Source organism: Leptonotus elevatus, chromosome 10 (genome assembly GCF_054856555.1).
Source record: "Leptonotus elevatus isolate MCC_2025b chromosome 10, RoL_Lele_1.0, whole genome shotgun sequence".
NCBI classification, from domain to species: Eukaryota; Metazoa; Chordata; class Actinopteri; order Syngnathiformes; family Syngnathidae; genus Leptonotus; species Leptonotus elevatus.
In genome coordinates this window covers 24,958,309-24,978,341 of record NC_141248.1, presented here as the reverse complement: position 1 = coordinate 24,978,341, position 20,033 = coordinate 24,958,309, and the positions used below count along the sequence as shown (strand labels likewise).

Below are 20,033 nucleotides of genomic sequence, written 5' to 3'. Positions count from 1 at the left end.
GATACACACTGCTGAAATAACAAATGTGATCACATTACCTTTAGCTCATGCTCACAAAAACAAAAATATCTCCTATTTCCAATATCGCCATGGTCCCAAAAACATATTTATACGTTTGTTTATTTTTATGCTCGAGCAGGGACGGCAGTCCTGCAGGTTTGAGAGGTTTCCCTACTCGAAGTGCAGCTGATTCCAATCAACAGGATCGTTATCGGGCTTATCAGCTGTGTTGAAATATCCGAGACCTGCAAGACTCCGGCCCTCGAGGACCGGATCTTGCCATCCCTGTGCTCGAGCAAACAGAAGGCTTTGATGCAGCCTCTGAACTGAAGAGAAAGATTCAAACAATGGCAGTTATTACAAAAACGGCCAGGAGGTGGCAGTAAAGTATAAGAGATCACAAAAGGCTCTTTTCCTCAGTATTTTAAACTGATTAGTGAATAATGATTCAACTTAGCTATATTCTAATGCTAAATGGAAACAGATAGAAATATACTCCCCCCCCCCATGTTCTTAATATTCTGTGGGCCCTGCAAAATCCAGTAAAACAGCCGGGTGCCAAGGGGGTTGGTTGCTTCAGTGAAAATGGCTGCCAGTCAATGAGTTAATAACATCGCATGTTACTGGATGTGCAATTTTCAGAGAAATTGCACGTGAAAGCTGAATGCGAATATTTGATTTGAATTGGCCTCAAGGGTGGAATTTTCAAACTAACAAATGAAATCCTCCCAAATGTCATCTTACAGGCTGAACATGTTCTTCTCGTGTATGTTTGCTTGCAGCAGTCGTGAAGCGGTCAACAGTTTGCAGCAAGCAGTATGAAGAAGAACGATGATGTCACAGGAAATCGAGTCAAGCTTGGCGCACGCTTCAGCGGGAAGACGCCGGCCTGACGGAGTGACGTTTTCAAGAAGCGCTGCTGGCGTCTTGTTTCTTTCAAATGAAGATCGCGTTCGCCGGCCACCGCCTCGCATTTTCTGCTGGCCTGGCACTCGCGTTGATGTTGCGCCACCATTGGTGATTTAGATTTTGACGGCAGACATCTGCATATTGTGCTGACGGACCACTTTTATTGACTTAAGCCTGCGCGCGTGCGCTTGTGCGTGTGCTAATAACAGCAACGATTGACTTGTCGTAAAGCCGCGGTCCTTGAGAGTATTTATGAGCCGCCTGGCAGCTCGGTGGCATTTCCTTCCAGCCGAAGCGGAACGACTCGCTCGACGACTCCCACCTTTCCCCGCCGACAAGCTCTCGGAGCTCATTGCGGCGTTTCCTCCCTCTGCATCGTTGCCGCCGATCCATACGGGAAGGAAAGCTCGTCCGCGTCAAAAGTATCGAACGGGGAGCCAAGACAAAGACGAAGCTCAGAGGAGATGAACTCGGCTGAGGGAGAAACAAAAGGTTTTGTTATTTAAGGTGGCGAATATGGTCATAGTATTATATTTTCAACAGTAGTGCACAATTTGGCTCCCAGATGTCAGTCATTGATCACTTTCTGCAGAGCAAACATGAGCCACTTCAATTGTTTGTATAAATTAGACGCTGGCCACTGTGAGCTCGCTTGCACAAACGTGGTTTTTTTCCTGAATTGCTCAACGGCAGAATATAACAAACCAAGGGTTGAGCGAGAAGCGAGACCTCCCATCAGACGATGCATCAAGTGACTCTAAAATGGCCACTTCAAAGAAAAATAAGACTTCATCTGCTTATTTTGCCCATGATTTTACTGACTTAAGTTTCTAAGGCCCTGTTCTCACGGAAGCAAAGCTGGCTTCGTTGCTCATAAGAATCTTGTACACACAGAAACGTTTTAAAACATGCGCGTGTCCAAAAGACGACGTTAATGAACTTTAATGGCTGTAATGTATACGCCAAGTGTGGGGTGGCGCTGTAGCGCAGCCGCAGGGAGTTAACGGGAAGCGGAGAAGAAAAATCAGCGAAGAAGACGAACCCCTGATCTGAATGGCGGATAGGCCGAGACTGCTGAAGCCGCAAGGCCGCCATATTACTCCTCCCAAGAAATACGATCCTATACATTTACAGTACGAGCTTACGAGCTGTACATGTCTAATCTGTACGTGTACGTATCGTTTATTATCTGCTCGCGAGATGGGAGGAGTAAGATGGCCGCCCTGTCGCTTCAACGCCTTGCACGGCCGTGTGCGGGCGTCAGTGAGACGAACACAGGAAAAGTGACAATGGCGGGTGATTCCAGTGCAACATCACGCAAAACATTTTGCTGTAAAAGCCGAGAAGGTCGCGCAAAATGACTACAACGCGGCTTTCCGCCATTATTGACAGACTGGCGGTTAGAGCATACGTCATCAAAATGGAGGCGTGTCCCGCATATGGTGTCCACATTGGAACGCATTGGGGCGCATTTTGAAATCTTTTCACTCTGGAGCCCGGTTTCAAAAGTGATCGGTTTCAAGCTCCGAAACGGCGCCGCCGTGTGGACGAACTGCCCAAACGGTAAAAAAAAACTTGTGCGGATACATTGAAACTGACTTTCGTGTGGAAAGGGCCTAAATGAAAAACATCTGTCTTGTAGCTGCAGGTGGTTCCAATTAAAGCAATAATCCATCATCAATAAACAGCTTTAACCTTAAATGGGTGCTTGAAAATGGCAGACTTCTTGCGTGTTTTGGAGCTTTTTGAGACCTTCGTCTGCAGGTTGGTCAGAATTGTTTTTGTTGCTCTGCCAAAATGTCTTTGGGGGCGCAGTTTTCCCCCCAAAAAGATATCAGCAAATGCCTTAAAATGTCTGCTTTCTCTTTCCAGGCATGATTTCTTGCAACGATTTTTGTTTGTCCACTTGAGAGAGACCCGTTCATCAAATTCCCCGTTGCTCAGTGAATCGGGCGGAATTTGAAACGGAATCCGCGAAAGGAGATTTGGACCACGTCGCCGGTCCAATACTCGCCGGTGCGAAAGCAGTCTGAGCTTTAACGACTTCAAGGGGCTCGACTTGAGTTAATTATGTGGATGATTTACTACTTTTTATTGCCACGCTGCACGAGCTTATCGACTGCACTGACTAAGCAATAAGAGAGCACTTTGCAACAACATCCCAGCACACTTTGACGGCGTAATAAATAAGAGTGACTCATCAAGGGTTCTGTTGACTAAACTGGAGAACATATGGGAAAATGCGCATTTTTCACTCAATGAGGTTATTACCAGAAACTTTATGTCGACAATGCACAGAAAACAAACAGACTCAGACTTAACTGACTTGGGCTTTGGTGGAAGGGATGCGATTAGTCAGCCCGTGTTATCATATTCAATTGTTGAAGATTTAAAATGTGAATTTACCAAGGTTTGTTTTGATGCACAAAAGGAACATATTCCCAAGTGGAAGCCATTTTGTTTGTATTAGCTAGTTTCATTTCTGTGCTGCAGAAGTTGATGTAAAGGAATAATGGGGAAAATATAAGCCAATAAAATTAAAAACGGATAAAAAAAAAAAAGAAATCTAATCATTGGCCTTATTTTACGATAAGACAAGTTCATTCTTTATTGATCCCTTGAGGGGGATTTCAAGTGTTAAAGTAGTGCAGAGTGAAGCAGCTACTGCACAAATCAGATTGTATGGAATAATGAAAACATAAAAAAGTAAATAGCATACAAGTGGGTAGTTAACATTTTACTGTATATTGAGCAGTTATTTTTTTTTTAAATAAGATAAAGACATGCGAGGCTTTTGTGCTTGTGCAGCAGATCAACAACAGTCTATGAATAAGCAGATCCAATGCTGACGTAAACAGAAAGAAAGTCATGGCGGAAGACGAAAGGTGCAAGGGAAGGACATCCCGAAGAGGACGCAGGTGCAAATGGCGGCGCACAACTTGGCTGGCAACCACAAACAACAATCCCCCCTTGTAACACTGCTGTGGACGGTCCCAGACATGACCTGCAACAGATGCGCAGCCTAATTCACCCCGCAGACCTCTAATGGAGACAAATGGACGAGGCAGACGGCGACAGAAGGTGCCGCGCATCTATATTCATCCACATTTACGCCAAAATGGGACTTTTTTTCGGAGGAAGGTATTTTTTGTGCAGCGCTGCCGCCGAGGGAAGCTGCTGACACCTGTCCTGCCGAGTACAATTCCCAGCAAGTTGACGACGGCGAGATTTGATTGTTTAGACCGTCTTTGAGGGAAAAGCCAAAGAAAACAAAGTCGTCCACATGGGAACTGCAGAAAATTGCAGGAATCTGGAAACTGGAATCGGCAGTTTAAAAAGGTTTGACCCCTGCTGTTCATTACAGGAGTACAAAAAAATGGTGCCAAATGTTGTACAATTTGGAGTAGATCCAAAAGGTTGGTGAAAAATATGATAGTTTGTCACATTGTCATGTTCTGACCTTGTGGAGCTGAGTCACAAAAAAGTACTTTTCGAGGAGGAGTTCGTCACTGGAAAGTGCCATCAATGAACGTAAAAATTGCTGCTAAACCAAAATGGTGGTCTTCTAATGTCTTTTCATGCAAAGCTTCTTATGACTTTTTTCTTTTTGGGGTCAACACATGGTAGACATGCCTAAAAGTCAAAACTACAACAACAAAAAAAAGTCTCAAGAAGCCAACCCTGAATAAACAAAGCCAGACCTCAAGACTACCAGACTTCGTGTCTTTTCAAGCATGGATTCTTGAGATGTTTTTGGCTTCAAGGGCTGAATTTTCAAATACTTCAAGTGGATGCTACCAAGACGTCTTTTCTAATCACGGGTTCACACTTTTAGTAGATTTATGACTCATTTTTCTCAAGAAGGACATCATTATGATGATCTCTTCCGACGAGTGCGTTCTGGTGAATGTCCTCCCTCGAGAAGCCTCCTCATTTCCCGGAGAATTCCCTCATCGAGTGCGTAGTACAACTTGATCATTCCCCACATTTGCATTCAGAGGCAGGCGGCGCAAAGCGAACGGGCTCCAAGTCGGAGAGCGAGGACGCAACACTTAACGCAAGCTCCCTCGGACTCAGCCGGGAATCGTAACCTCGCCGGTGAATTACAGAAATGTCCTTTTGACGCTTCCTTTTACGGCCTTCCCGCTCCAGTGCTGCTTCCTCGCGGGAACGCTTTGGCAAAGTCAAAGTGCTGCTACTGCAAAGTCCACAGACGACGCCAGAGAAAGAAGTCTACCATGTTCCGTGGTCACGATTCCCTCCTTGTCATTATTTTGTCATTTGCTAGCAGTTTAAATGACTTTTTTTAGCATCTTAGCTTGCAAACATGTTTGATATGTGATTCGTGCTGAGGGGGATATTCAGCTGATAAGTTAGCATGGTTAGCAACTTAGCATAGAATTATTTTACAATTAGCAACTGTGACTTTTGTACTATGAAATCCTTTCAAATGATTAAGTTAGCATAGCCATCAGTATGTCGTAGATTCTAATCAATATTGTACCCTGACATCAACAACTCTCATTCAACAAGTGGCTTCGTTTTTGCACCATTCAAAACCTGCACAAAAATGTCAACAAGTATAGATTTGAAGTTGCCGTTCGATAGCTACTCGAAAGACACGTTAGCACGCTAACATGTTCAATAGGATGAAAAAGGCAAAGAACCTCAGCTGTGTGCAAGGAAAACCAGCTGACTAGTTAGCATGGTTAGCACTTAAACACAGCATTACTGAACAATCAGTGACATGGTTTTCATTTGTACCTTGACATAAGTGACAAGGTCATCTGGCCAACAAACATTAGGAGACAGCAATTATTACGAGTCAGCGACCAGTGACTGTAAAATGTCATTTTGTACTCAAATCCTCGAGTAAACAAGGTAGCAAGTTAGCATATCCATTAGCAGTCTGCAAAGATGTAATCAACATTATCATGTGACAAAATTTGGTATAGCTGCCAATGAATTGCAGTTTGACAGCAACTTCAATTAAGTCTTAGCACCTTAGCATGCAAATGTATGACACTAAGATGATGAAAACAAATAGCTACAGCTGTGAGTCGTGTTATGCTGTAAAGTTAGCGTGGCTCGTCCACCAATTAGTCAGGTGCTAATTAACATTATCACCAGAAAACAACAGCTTTTACTGACGGAGTGGATGGGAACCGTTTTTGTATTTACTGCTTAAGCACCAACGTTTGATTGTTGAGCCCGAAGAGCGCCTTTGATTGAGGCTAATTTCTAATCTTAGCGTAAATAACAGCCTCAAATGAAAATGACAAGCGTCCAGAGACAAGAGCTAAACTCCTGCGCCAGAAACCAGATGATTAACGTGCCCATAAATGGAGGATCAGCACATCTGAGGCTAACAAGATCTCGCGGCTTGTTATTGATCCAACCTCAATCGATCAGACTCAAATCAGAGCGGAGGGGAGCTGATCAGGCTAATTACGTTAGCATCACGCATCCATCTGCTGCATTATTGGAGTGCTTCCGCTGCAAGGCTAGCCTGTTTTGTGCCCCCCCCCCCCCCCCCCCACACACACACAAACGCTTCCTTAGAATTTCTCATTTGTTGTTTTGACATTTTGTGAAAATCAACGAGGGTGCAAATTGAGCCTAAAATGGCAGCTTTAATGCATGTATTCTGGGCTATGCCTTCTGGAGACTTTTTGGGGCGTCCACGCACGATAGACACGACTAGCAAATATCAAATTGGTAAGGGCAACTGGCTTCGGGGGCTGTATTTTCAAATTCGCTGGCCTCACGAAAATGAAAAATCTTAGCGGCACTCATCTGTCTCGTATGCAAGGTTGACAACTGGCAACAATCGGACACGAGAAGACTTCATCTTTGAAAGGAACCTGCAAATTGTGAAAGTGATCCCCAAAGAGCTACTGTGCCGTGTCGTTTAAAACACGGGAAGATAAAACACGGGTGCAACTGGGCCAAAAGAGCCGAAATGAGAGCTTTCAATCAAAATGGTTTCAGGCATCAAAATCGACCAAATTTCTTGTTGCAGAGACAAAATGGCCGTGCGGGTTGAATTTTCAACAAAAGTAGCTCCATTTTCACCAGGATGAATTTGCTGAGAAGCCATTTTTTTTTTAGTTTTTGGGTAAGTGAAACCATTCGCCAAACAAAGAAGGGAACCAATTTGAGAAGGGCTTGCAGGCTTTATAATGATTTTCCCAGTAAGCAAAAGGTGGTAGCAGCTGCTTGGCAGGAAGACGACCAAAACAACAAATATCATTCATTCAATGCAATTTCTTTGAAAATGACATCCTCCCTTTCATTCCCATCTTCCTCGCCCTCATCATCTGCGCTTGTGCGAGCCTCACCTGTGCTTCAATTGAAATCTAAAATGTAAATGTCTTTTATCCGACGCGGAAAAACTCGCCGCGAGGTGAGCGCGGGGCAACAACATCTCGCCAAATCATTTCCCCGACACATTTACATGCAAATTCAGCCCTCCGCCGCCACAATGGCGCTCGGCAAATCATTGTCTCATCACACAGAGATGGATTTCATCCCCCGGCATGAATTAGGGCCGAGCTGAATTCATATGCCGAGCGCTTCGAGCCAGACTCCTCGTCCTCCGTCGTGGGGGGTGCGGGAGGTAGGCGGGGAGGGGGGAAGGCAAACAGCCCCGGACCCTTTAGCATTTGCGCAAATGTCAGCTAAAAGGACAGATCTCAGGAAGTACGTACAGAAAAGCGAGAAAAAAAAAATAGCAGCAGTTACGGTGCCAGTCACCAAGTTGTAAGATGCTCAATACGGTTCAAAAAGGAGAACAAAGTCCAAGTAAAGCAATAGGATTGTTTCAAGGCGACGCGATAGAAAAGTGACTTTTGAGTTGCTCCATCATGTCTGATTTGTTTGGGGTTCCCTCTTGGCTCCGCATCCTCCGGAGTCATCATTGTAAAGCTATTGGCACACCCCACAGTCGATGGAGGGAGAGAAAAGGATAGACCGATTATCAGCCATGCCGATTATGGGTGCCGATATTTGGCGAATATCAAGCTGGTATCTCAATGAATGCTTGCGAACGTAGCGGAAACCTAGCGGGAAGCCTGACTCAGGGAGAGTGGCGACTCCGTTGCTTGAGACAGCACAAGCCTCCAAAAAAACAGCTGCAGGTGTGAAGAGAATGTTTAGAAACGCTGAAAAAGGAGGCTGTGGTTCTCGATCCCTGGGCTCTTCTGACCCACAAGACACTTGGGAACTGTTTTAATTTGTGTCAAAATGTACTAGGCCTCCTTAAAACACGGAGCAACATGATTCCAAACACACGCCCGCCGTGTCACAAAATGTCTGTTACTTTTTGTAGGGAATACATTTCCCTGCATCTGCAGCCAGAGTGTGTCCCCCCGTTGAGACTCCCGCTTTAATATTCATCCGCGACGTCCCAGCAGGCCGAGCCCATACCTCCGGGCCTTCAAACCAGACAGGAGACAAGAGACGAGGAAGAGGAGGAGAGGAGGAGGAGGAGGAGGAGGAGGAGGAGAGGGTGACAGGGGAACGTGTGAAGGGTTCAGTCGAAGCATGCTGTGCTTTTTCTTTGGCCAACATCCAACATGAAACGCTAATGCCATCCAGTGGCAGTACAACGACTTCCATTTTTAATTCACGTTATCTTTTTAACGCAAAACAACAAGCTAACCAAACATTTTATAAATACCACCTTAGTGTGGGAAACGTGTGAAGTATTTGTGGCTGCGCAACCTCAAACACAAGTTTTATTATCATTGTTTCAGATCAGGTCACCTGGAAGTATGCTAGCGCTGGGAGGTGTCAAAATGTTGCTGGCCCTTCAGTGAATGCAGAGTCGGAATACAAGATGGAAGACGAGATAGGAAGGAGGAAGCGCTGCAATCCACTTTCAGGTGTAGCGGCCGTGACTCCGAGCGAATGCCTGGCTGCTGATATCCACTTTTATTGAATTAAAAAAAAAAAAACACCTGGGAAGCATCGGGCCTGACAGCAAGGCTTATTTCACCTTCACGGTGTACACACGTCGACCATGACCCCCTCACATGGTCAGATATGTTCCAAATGGCCGATTTTTCGAAGCGACTTGGCCTTTCTTGCTCATGTAAACGTTGTTTTTGGTCCTTAAAAGCTCTCCAAAAACTCTCTCAAAGGAGACTTATTCATTACATTCTCAAATCAAAGAATCTCAGCAGCCCCGAAATCAAAGATGACACTCTCGGGTCAAAATCCACAAAGTGTAATCAATTACACTAAAGTCATCCTTCACTTAATATGAGACCTGCGATTGACCGGTGACCAGTTCAGTGAGCCCCCGCTTCTTTTGCCAAAAAATAAGTCTTTTTAGTTCCAAAAACAAGTTGGACCGAATGATATGGAGTTTGATTTAATGTGTCCGCAAGTGTGTGGGTCTCTCCCAAGAGGCGATTGCGTGTCCCGGGTCAAATGATGCTTTCAAAAGCATACAGACGAAAATGTCTCGCAAAAATGTTTTTAAATCTTCGCCAAAAGACAAAATTGAAGTCGACTGAAGACACAAAAGCATGTTTGTTGGGCTCTGGGACGACTCAATTGGCTGATGTTTAAAAAAGAAAAAGAAAAAAACGGAAGGTTTGTTGTTGACGACTCAAGTAATCATCAGTGAATCTTTGACATTTGTAAAAACATGTCAGTTGAGATTTAAGGTTAATTTCAGATCAAATCGTCTTTTGATGTTTATCAAAACATATATTTAGGACGACACAATAGAAACAAAGTTAGTTCCAGTGATGATGAGTGATTTGCGAACACTCTGGCTCTACCTGCAAGGAAGGACGCGACAAATCCGTGCGACATTTGCGCGGAAGCTAAAGATGACAGCAGGGGAGGGACGGCGCCTTCTGGGGGGGAGAAAATCCGCTGAGGTGTCCCGAAAATGTCTTAAGAGCGCCACAGATTGAGTAATTACCCGCATTTCGCCACATTCACCGCAGCATTAATTCACCTTAATGCCAAAATATTACAGCCGTAATCTGGAGCAAATTCCTACCTGTCATGGCAGCTTGCGTGCGATTAGGGAAGGCGGGCAGGATGGTGGTGGTGGTGGGGGGGGGGGGGGGGCGCTGGAGTCGGGACCGCAGCTGCCTTCTTGATTAAGAAAGTCAAGTGAAGGCGAGACGCCAGCGTGAATTCTTCAAAAAGATTAAAAATAACTTGAATTTGCTGCATTTGCTGACACTCGTTGGCAGTTTTGTTACAGGCAAAGCATTTGAACTGAGAGGTGAAAGAGGTAAAAACTGCCAATTACGAAAAATAACAACAAATGATTTTGCCGAAACATCAGCCACAAATTTGAAAACAAAGAAAACACAATGAAAGACTACAAAATGTCTGCGGTGTTAACAAAAACACACATTGAAGACTCAAATGTTTTGATTGATCTAATTGATAAGGCGTCTCTCCAGTCACGCCAAGGGGACAAACAAGGACGGCGACCAATCCCAAAGCTCCTGTCCACTCGGCCGCCAGTTAAAGGGCTCTCCTGGATTTTTCCCCAAAGCGTCTTCACTCTTCAATCACGTCGCCACTTCATCAAGAGGCATCAATCAGCAGAAAGCGAGAGAGCGGGCGGGCGAGCGGGCGAGCGAGCGGTCGCTCGCTCGGTAATTACGCATGCACTGATTTCCCCGGAGGCAGACGGACGCGCCGGTGGCATCGGCGCTTTCGGCGGCCCGGCCCGCCTTAACCGACACCCCCGCCGAGGTTTCTGGCCTCTCGGAGCTCGTCATCAGCACCGACTGACGCGTTTGATTGACAATCAGATGCGGGGCAAAGGTTGAGAAACGATTCAAAGACACAGCGAAATGAAACCTCGTTTTTCCAACCTTAATGTTGTTTGGTTTAGGACTTATTGGGTTTGTGGTCATCAAAAGAGCTAACATGCTAACATCAAAGATGGCATCGATTCTTCATGAAAATATATATTTTTTTATTAATCATTCTAACTCACTAAAAACGTTCTATTTTAAATATTGCTATGGTCCCAAAAACGTATTTAAAAGTTGATTTATGCTCGAGCATACAGAAGGCTCGCCCCTGAACTGAAACGAACGCTTAAAGCAATGGTAGTTATTACAAAAAAATGGCCAGCAGGTGGCAGCAGAGTATAAGAGATCAACCAGGGCCATGTTGCAACAAGCTCTTTTTGCCAGTGTTTTCAACAGGAAAGTGAATAACGATGAAACTTAGCTATATTTCAATGCTAATTGCAGCAAAACGGAAACAGATACAAATATAATTTTTTTCCTGACGAAAGAAGAGACTCTAATCTTTCTTTTGGTAGGTTCTACGTTTTTGCAGCAATAGAACACAATATTGTGTGGGCCTTGCAAAATCTGCCAAAATCCAGTCAACCAGCCTGGGGTGAAGGGGGTTGCTTCAGTGAAAATGGCTGTGAGTCAATGAGTTATAAACAAAGTCATTGTAGTTGTCAGTGAGGCCAATGAAAATATTTTTCATAAACATCAAGGACAATTTCGAACATACTATATGTAGTGTTTACAAAAACATCAAAGACAAATCAGTCTCAAAGCATCCTAGCATACTTGATTTTATAGGAATCAATGAGAATTTAGCCACCAATGAAGCTAACGTACATATTTGGTATAAACGGCAAAAGAACATTTTGAATCAACTTTTTTTTCCTTATTTTTTTACACCAAGGGCAACTATGTCCTCCATCAACCGAACGTACGCATTTTTGTATGCATCAAAGACAATTCTTTTCAGGCATTCAAAGTATGCTTTCAAAGGAGGCTTTGGCTTTCCAAGTATGGTCACAGTTTTTAACAGTTATTAGAATCTTGAGCTAAAATGTAAAATGTCAGAATGTGTGACCTTGAGTTTTTAAAGGGAGGTTTTCAAAGAAGGAGCCCCTTAAACTCCCGTTTAAAAATTTGTTCAAAAGTACAGACTTCAACATGTTTGGTTCCTTGACCACGTGAATATTTTTTTACTTCCCCCAAACAGCTCATAATTGTCTTCGACTTTCACTAAAAGCGCCGGCGCGTTTGCTTTGCTGAAGACTCGGCATCGCATTTCGCGTGGGGGAAAATAACAACAAGTCCAATTACGGCAATTTCAGCGGTGCTGTTGTAGTCATATTCCAGTAAAAGGGTAATAACGAGGCAATTAGATGACTAAACACGAGCGCGATGATGAACTTGATGGCAGCACATTACTGCACGTTGTGTGCAAATTGCAGCAAGCGCAAAATGAGCTTTAAGGCCATTCGGGGGCTCCCGTCACGAAAAAAAGAAAAGAAAAACAACAGACATGAAGAGAATGTCGTGGAAACGGAAAGCATGGCGGAGATCTTCACAGCTGTCGTAATCGCAGACGCCAAGCAATTATTCAAGAGATCAATAATTGACCACGACGTCCTCATTACTTTAAATTGGGACGCGATCTGACAAGTGTTCTTGCGACGTTAGAATGGGGTCACGCCCGTCCGTCTCTGGGGGCCTTTTCAGCGCGTGCGTTGCTGACTCAGCGGGTCATGCGAAGGCGGCGCCATTGGCCGGCCCTGCTGCAGCTGCCGGCCAATGGCGCGTCACTTAACTGCTGTCCCGGAAGAGAGATGAAAACGCATCACCCATCAGAGAGGCAATTATTCCCCCCCCCAAAAAAAAAAAAAAAAAAAAGAAGAAAGAAAAATCGGAGGTCGGGAACAGGAAGGGTCCCGGGTGGCAGAGGGAATTGTGGGTAATGAGGGTGCAGCACGTTTAATTAGCGGCGGAGTGCAGTGGATAGAGATGGAAGAAGGGAAGCTATCAAATGTAAACATCAAAGACAAGTCAAAGTTGCCAATAATGTACATTAGGCTTTAAATGAGATTTTGGAAGCATCAAAGACAATTTTGTCGCCAATGAAGCTTATGTGCATATTTTGTACAATCCAAGTTGGATTCTTCAACGACACGTCGTCATTACAAAAATGTTGTGGTCAACAATGAAACTGATTTTGTAAATATCAAAGTTGTCAATGAAGTTCATGTCGGCGTTTTCATCAACTTTAAAGGCAAATACGGATTTTCACGATATGTTTTGTAACCTACGACAAGAGTAATCAACAAACCTACCACACGTGCTGTGAAAAGTATCAAAGACGGCGTGATCAATTTGTGCTACGAACCTAACATAAGCGTTTTGTAAACATCAAAGACAATTTCATGAACTTTTGGGGGAACATCAAATCCATTCAAGCGGCCATTGAAGCTAGCTTGCATGTTAACATCAAGTCACAGTAGAAAAATATAAAATAAGCACACATTTGTCTTCATTGAAAAGAACAAATATAGTTTTGGAAATATCAAAGACAATTGTCTTCGATGAGGTAATAAGTCTACCAGATGTATCGTCAGACAGGAACTATCACCTTTTGTTCACTTAAAACCCGAATGCGGATTTCGATGCCTTCACTTAGGAAACCTTGTTTCCTGGCTTGAAACCCGAACCCGGATTTAAACCCTTATTTGAAACCCCAACCCTAAATTCAAGACGTAATCCAGGCTGGAAAGGCTCATTTGAATCCCGAACCCTGCATTTTGTGTATTGCGGTTTGCCTTGTCTGTTTGGAGGGTGTTGTGATGTTTGTCTTTATTTTGCGTGTTTATGTTGTGTGTTTTGTGTGCGTGTCCAGTTGATTCCCGTGACGAATTTCGCAGCAATTATTGCCAATTTCATCATGCGCGCATTCTTCGCAGTGGCCCGGAATCCATTTTGTCCCTGGGGCCGAGCGGCGGTTAATTGTCCTGGTCCGCGTTTGCGGTGAGGTGAGCGAGGACGTTTCAGAGGGAGAACAACACGAAAACGGCGAGAGCGGGCGGCGCTCGGCTGCTGTGATCCCAATTTGTGAGCTGGCGCTCGAAAGGACGGCAGGATCAACAAACAACAAAAGCTCTTTTTGCACTGAGGTGGAGTGAGGCACGTATCGGGACTGGAACGCGGAGCCGGCAAAAGTCCATCCCCCTCCCTCCATCCAACAAATGCCTCGAAGACCCCCCAACTGTATTTTGTGTTTTTTAAAAACACGTGCGCCAATCTAACCGAAGAGCAAGTTGTCTTTGATGTTTACAAAATTGCATGTGTCGGGCCTCATCAAGCTTGAGTTTCATTTTTGTTGATGCTGAACCATTGTTGATGTTGATGTGTGGTACGTTGAAGACTAAACTGTCTTTGATGTTTACAAAATTGCACACATCAGCCTCATTAAAACTTGTTTGCCTTTGATCTTTCAAAAAAAAAAAACCCGTTACGTTATGTTTTTGTTGCTGAAGAGCAATCGTCGTTATTTGCAAAAAGGTATGTTGGGTACATTGACGATGTCTTTGATGTTGACCAAAATTTGGTTTATTAAAGATGACAATGATGTTTACAAAAATATATTAGGTTTGTTGCCAAATTATTTTTCTGTACCATTTACAAAAATATGAATTTTACATTCATTGATGATTGTAAATTGCCTTTGACGTTGACTAAAACAATGATGCTAGGTTGAAGGACAACTAAAGAGTCTTTGATGTTCAGGCAAAAAAGGTACTTTTGGTTCCCTTGTCTATGAATCACAGAATATGTTGAGTCCTGAATACTTAAAGGAAATTCTACTTGAATTTAAAACACACACACACACACAAGGGCTCTGAGGTCTGCAGACCCGGGTCAATTAGTGGATCCCAGGCTTTAAGGCAAACATGGTGAAGCAGCTTTTAACTTCAAGTAAAGTAAGTAGAATAAGTTGCCAACAGAAATGAAGTCATCAGAAACTGCGCATGAACTTATGGTGAGAAAAAGGTTCGATGGCCATCACATCCAAAATACTCTGACAATTGTTTTGATATTTTCAGAGGTTGAAGTTGACCTGAGTAGAGATGCGCATTTGAATTTGGGTGACCATTCATAGCATTTGTGTGTCATTAAGGGACATTTAGCATTTGTCCATGTGCAGTTATGCAAAAAATGTCATTGCCGTTTGGAAACGATGTCACGTATGTTGGTGAGAAGCAAAAAAACAGCAACAGAGTGACGACAACGGCAAAATCCGAAGGACTGGATCCGAGAGACATCTCGAAATAATCCAAAATCCTCTTTGTGGCTGCCGGGAAGAAAAAAAAAGACATTTGTGTGGCGTCTACGATGAAAGCGAATGAAAAAGAAGGTTAAAGAGTGTCGCTAATGGGCCGCGGCGACCGTTCACCTTCGCCTGCGTGGGTCTGTTCCGCTCTCTGCCGGGGGGATAATGGTGGACCCCATTGAGGATTCATCCCTCGTTCCTCAACTTTTTTTTCCTTTCGGTCGCTGCCCCCGCCGCCTTGCCGACAAATGCAAATCCGCTCTGTCACATCTTTTTAACTAGCCCTCCGCCCTCGTCTTCCTGGCTGGCTTTTTTTTTTCTCTCCTCCTTGTGGAGGATTAGCAGCCGCGCGTGACTGATGGGGAGGAGATACGCCATCCGAATACCTTATAAGACGCGGCCTCCTCTTCCTCTTCTCTCTGAAGTGGCGAGGAAGTCGCTGATGACTACATTGTCTTTGATGTTTACAAGGTGGCTTGAAGAATAAATTGTCCAAAAATTTGGACGTCGTGTCGGCGAAGAATCCAAATTGCCTTTGATGTTTGCCAGAAAGAAGAAAAAAACAGACGCATAAATTGTCCTTGATGTTTACAACCCATGGAGGCCTACTTTTGGTTAATGACAAGTAATTGTGTTTGATATTTAGAAAAGCACGTACGTTCGTCTGGTTAAGATTGACTTGATATTTGCCAAACTATCTTAGAATCATTGATGGCTAAATTGTCCTTGATTTTTACAAAAACTTGTTGATATTAATCAGTACCCAAGAAGTAGCTCTCAAAAGGATGGTGAACCCTGATCTAAATTGATCTCTTTGATGTTTAAAAAAAAACGTGTCTTGTCAGGCCAAGGTCGACCCCTCCCCTCTATGATGGAGGTTCTCAAAAATAATTTGCTCTTAACACTCACTGGTCACTGAATCGCTCTGCTTCATCTATCCTTCCTTCCTACCTTCCTCTAGTCCTTCCTCTGGTCTCTTGATGTCCTAACACTAATCCTGTTGGAATTCAGATGTATCTGGAGTTGGTGAAAAATTCTGGATTTGTAACGCTGTGGGTGGAGGCTGATGCCTGGTTGGTGTTGGATTTCACTTTGCTTCATCTTTCCTTCCTATGATCCTTCCTCCTGTAACCTGACAACTTCACGACTCTGGTGGGACTTTGAAGTGTCCGTTAGACGCATGCACCAAAAAAAAAGAGCAATGATGATGGCGACATGTTGACTTGGGCTGCCGACTGAATAATACTGAGCTCTCAATAAAAATAAAAAAATAAAAAATACATTCATTGATGACTTTATTGTCTTTGATGTTTACAAAATATGTACGTTAGGCTGCTTAAGACTAAATTGTGCTTGATGTTTACTTGGGGCGAAACAAACTCATGTTGAATAATTGAAATGGACAAAGCTGTTCTAGTTAAAAGGTTCAAAACTGTCAACTTTTTTTTGATGTTTACAAAACACAAACTGTATGTTAGGTTCGATGATGACTAAATTGTCTCTGATGTTTACGAAAGAAGCCCGTTTTGTCTGCATTGCCATCTCTCTGGAATGTCAAGGAGGAAAGGAAAGAATGCAGGCGGTTGAGGAAGGGAAAGGGAAGGTAGCGAGCGAGCAAGCGAGCGAGCAAGCGAGCGAGCAAGCGAGCGAGCGGCGAGCGGCGTGTCTGTAATCCGTCTGGGTGGCCTCCTGGAGCCCCTCATTAGTGTCAGCGTCTGAGTCGTTCTGACGGCCGCCGTGGGTCTCGTGCCAAGGCGGGGAAATGAAGTGCTTATTAGGAATTCCGCCGGCACCTGCAACCCCCCCCCCGCCCCCGACCAGGTTGAACCTCCCTGCTAACGTAACAAGGATACAGTCACTCAGCTGTGCGCTGGCACAGGAGTCAGAGAGGAGCATCATCATCATCATCATCATCATCATCATCCCCGCTGCCAACAAGACTTCATTATCTTGCGATGCCGCTGACTGCGCGAACAGCAACTTTGATACGTGATCACTCAGAATCATCAAAGTAGCCTTTAGTTGTCCCGTATTGACTTGATCAAAAGGTGTGTGCATGTTCCACAGCCATCAGCAATGTGTGAAAATCTGCCATTATGAAAACTACAGCCTGTTCTTGCAAGCACTCATGGCTGACAATGAGGCACTCTAAAGCAGTCATGCCAGTGGACTTGATTTCTATTTTGACTTTTAGTCTTGCCTTTTTTTTTGACTTGATTTTTAATCAACTGTTATTAATATACTGTGCGCTTCTATTGTTGCCTCTACTGTGCACGTTGAGATTAATTTTATCAATGTAAAGTGTGTTACAAATAGGATCTATTATTATTATTACTGTATGAAAGAAAAGTGCATTTTCGGGGCATATGCTCAGTTAGCGAGATGGCGAGCTCGCTAACTGCACAGTATAACAACGGATGCTAATGTAGAACAGGAGGCCAGCAAATCCTTATTTTAGCTAATTGACTCGCAGCCATTTTGACCGATTTTGCAAGGCCCACAGAATATTCTGTTCTATTGCTATAAAAACATGGAACATACCAAAAGCTTAGAGTCTCTTTGTTTATCAAGAAAAAAAAAAGTTTATTTCTATCTGCCTCAAACTTTAATCTTTAGAAAGCAGAATTAAGGAGTCAAACAAAACCAAATTCATTCATTGGGGTTCAGTTTGTATTTGCTGTCGCGTGCCTTTGCAAGCAATTTGTTTTTAAACATCACACGATCTTGCCGGCAACCTTGGCATAAAGCGCTCGAGTCTCATTAGCCTGTAAAGGAAAAGTTGCAAAACTTTGTGTGTGCGTGCGTCTAACGAGTGCAGCGCGCCAACCTTAACTACAAGACTACAAGCAGCATGAATAATTGATGAGCCGTCTCCTTCTATTAACATTTCAGCAACGTCACACGCACACGTCAGCTCTAATATTTGGATTCCACCTATCAGTCGTCTAATCGCAGTCGGCCGCTCGCCGCCGCTATTGACAAACATTTTTCCGCTCCACAATCAAGTCAACGAAAGTGACGCTCACACACGTACAAACGTTGTGAAAAGAAAATGAATGGCTTTCAAATAATGCTGGTGGTTCAACAATCTCCACCGTATTCTGCACGGGATATCCTTACAACGCACTGTCACAAGCTACCCAATCATATGCAAAACTAAATTCTCGACAAAAATTCCACCTGCACCCCAACGCACGCTCAGTGCAATCATCGACCCGATATTCTATCCAAGCATAATCAGCACGATAGTCGGCAACATTTTTACCCACAAATCAAAATAACAATCCCGATTCGCAACACTTTGTGTCCAAATGCAAGCAACATTGCGTCCAACAATCTCCTCAGCAATCAATATAACAACCCATACAAAAACCTTCCCCAAATTCTGGTCCACAAGCTGCTCAACATCCTTTACAACAATGTTGATACAAAAGATGTTGCTGAACCATCTGGCCAAAAATCAATACATCAATCTTTATACCACAATGTACACAACATTCTGTCAAGCGACGGACCCAACAATCTACTCAACATCCGCTACAACAACTTGCAGTAAAATCTGTACAACAATCTGTAAATCCTTCAGTAGAATTGATTACACTTTCCCTCCATGATAGCAACAACGCTACTATTATCTGATCACATATTTTGTAATCAATTCCATCAACATTCAATGCATTCATATTTACATATCCTTGAATTCTCTCTTTATACTTTTCATGACTGGATCTCGCAATCCGATGTTACTTTTTGTGAGGCACGGCCTCAGGTGCGCGCGCGGCCTCCATTTTGTACATCAAACGAGCTCCTTTTGTCCTGTGAAGGCTGAAAGTGACAATCACGCAAAATGTCTGCCGCTCTCCAACAGTAATTGGCGCCCGCACAGTCGCACACAGCAACACGCGCACGCACGCGCACGCACGCGACCCCGCGCGCCCTCTTGTTTCCTATTAGTTTTAATTGACTCGGTTTCCTCTTTTTAATGCTTCGTGCTCGCGCCACATGACACCCCCTGTTGCCGTGGCGACGTCACGCTCCGACAGCAAGCGTTGTCGTGCGTCGGCCGATAGACGGGAGGTGACGGGTCAGGCCTGAGGAGGGCTCACGGGTCGAGCCGGGGGACTGCCAGGATATGTAACCTGCCACCAAACAGGAAGTGGTGTTTTTCGACATCCTGTCGCCGGCTTGCCACGAACGTCACTCGTCTCCTTTGCTGTCAATGGTCGCCCCTCACCTGTTTGTCAGACCACCTCGTGTGCTGCATTCTGAGCGGCTGCTCTGGACAATTTCTCCTCTTTCCTACAAGGATCCCGTACAACTATCGACCCAAATTTCACGTGACAATCCACAGCAATGAGCAACAATCTACGCAGCATTCTAACCAAAAATCTGGACAATTTTGTTCACAACATCCTGCACAATAATATACAACAGCATACACAACATTCCGTACAATCTACCCAACATTTGCTGCAGCAATCTACACAACTTCCTCCAAATATTAACAATCATGGTGTCTTCAGAATCACATTCTGTACAACACTTGATACATATTTATTTAATATTATTATTTGTATATAATTGTGGTATGCGAGGAAGTGTTGTATGTTAAAAGCTGTGATTAAAGATGAATTTCTGCTTATCTTGAACAGACAAATTCTATTCTTTTGCGCAGCAATCTACACAATTTCCTGTGAACAAAAAATGATGTAAGAAGGTACAACAAATTACAATAATGTATTCCAATCTATATTTCTTTCTACTTTATAACACTCCACACCGCAATGTGTTCAACAATCTGACCAACGTTCATATTTTATATGACAATCGACGCCTATTTTTTTTACGAACCTACAATTTGCGCAACAGTCGATGCATAACTCTATACAACGTTCTACAAGATGTTTTAACAACGTGCACGACATCCAGCACAAGAATCAATCAAAACAATCTCAATAAAAAACAATCTTGATAGCATACAATGCAACAATCTACCCAACAACTGTACAAAATATCTGTACACC

The 20,033-nt window shown here is 43.8% G+C and overlaps 1 long non-coding RNA gene across 2 annotated transcripts in view; it reads right to left on the bottom strand.

Moving 5' to 3' along the window:
- The window catches only part of LOC147167763 (uncharacterized), an 81,498-nt gene that overhangs the window by 44,404 nt on the left and 17,061 nt on the right, over positions 1 to 20,033 (bottom strand). Inside the window, exon 2 of one of the 2 annotated variants that reach the window (XR_015096324.1) lies at positions 1,232 to 1,383. The exons of the other annotated variant lie outside the window; for it this stretch is intronic. This is a non-coding gene — a long non-coding RNA (uncharacterized LOC147167763). The remainder of the gene's footprint in view (positions 1 to 1,231; positions 1,384 to 20,033) is intronic. 2 annotated transcript variants of the gene reach the window in all.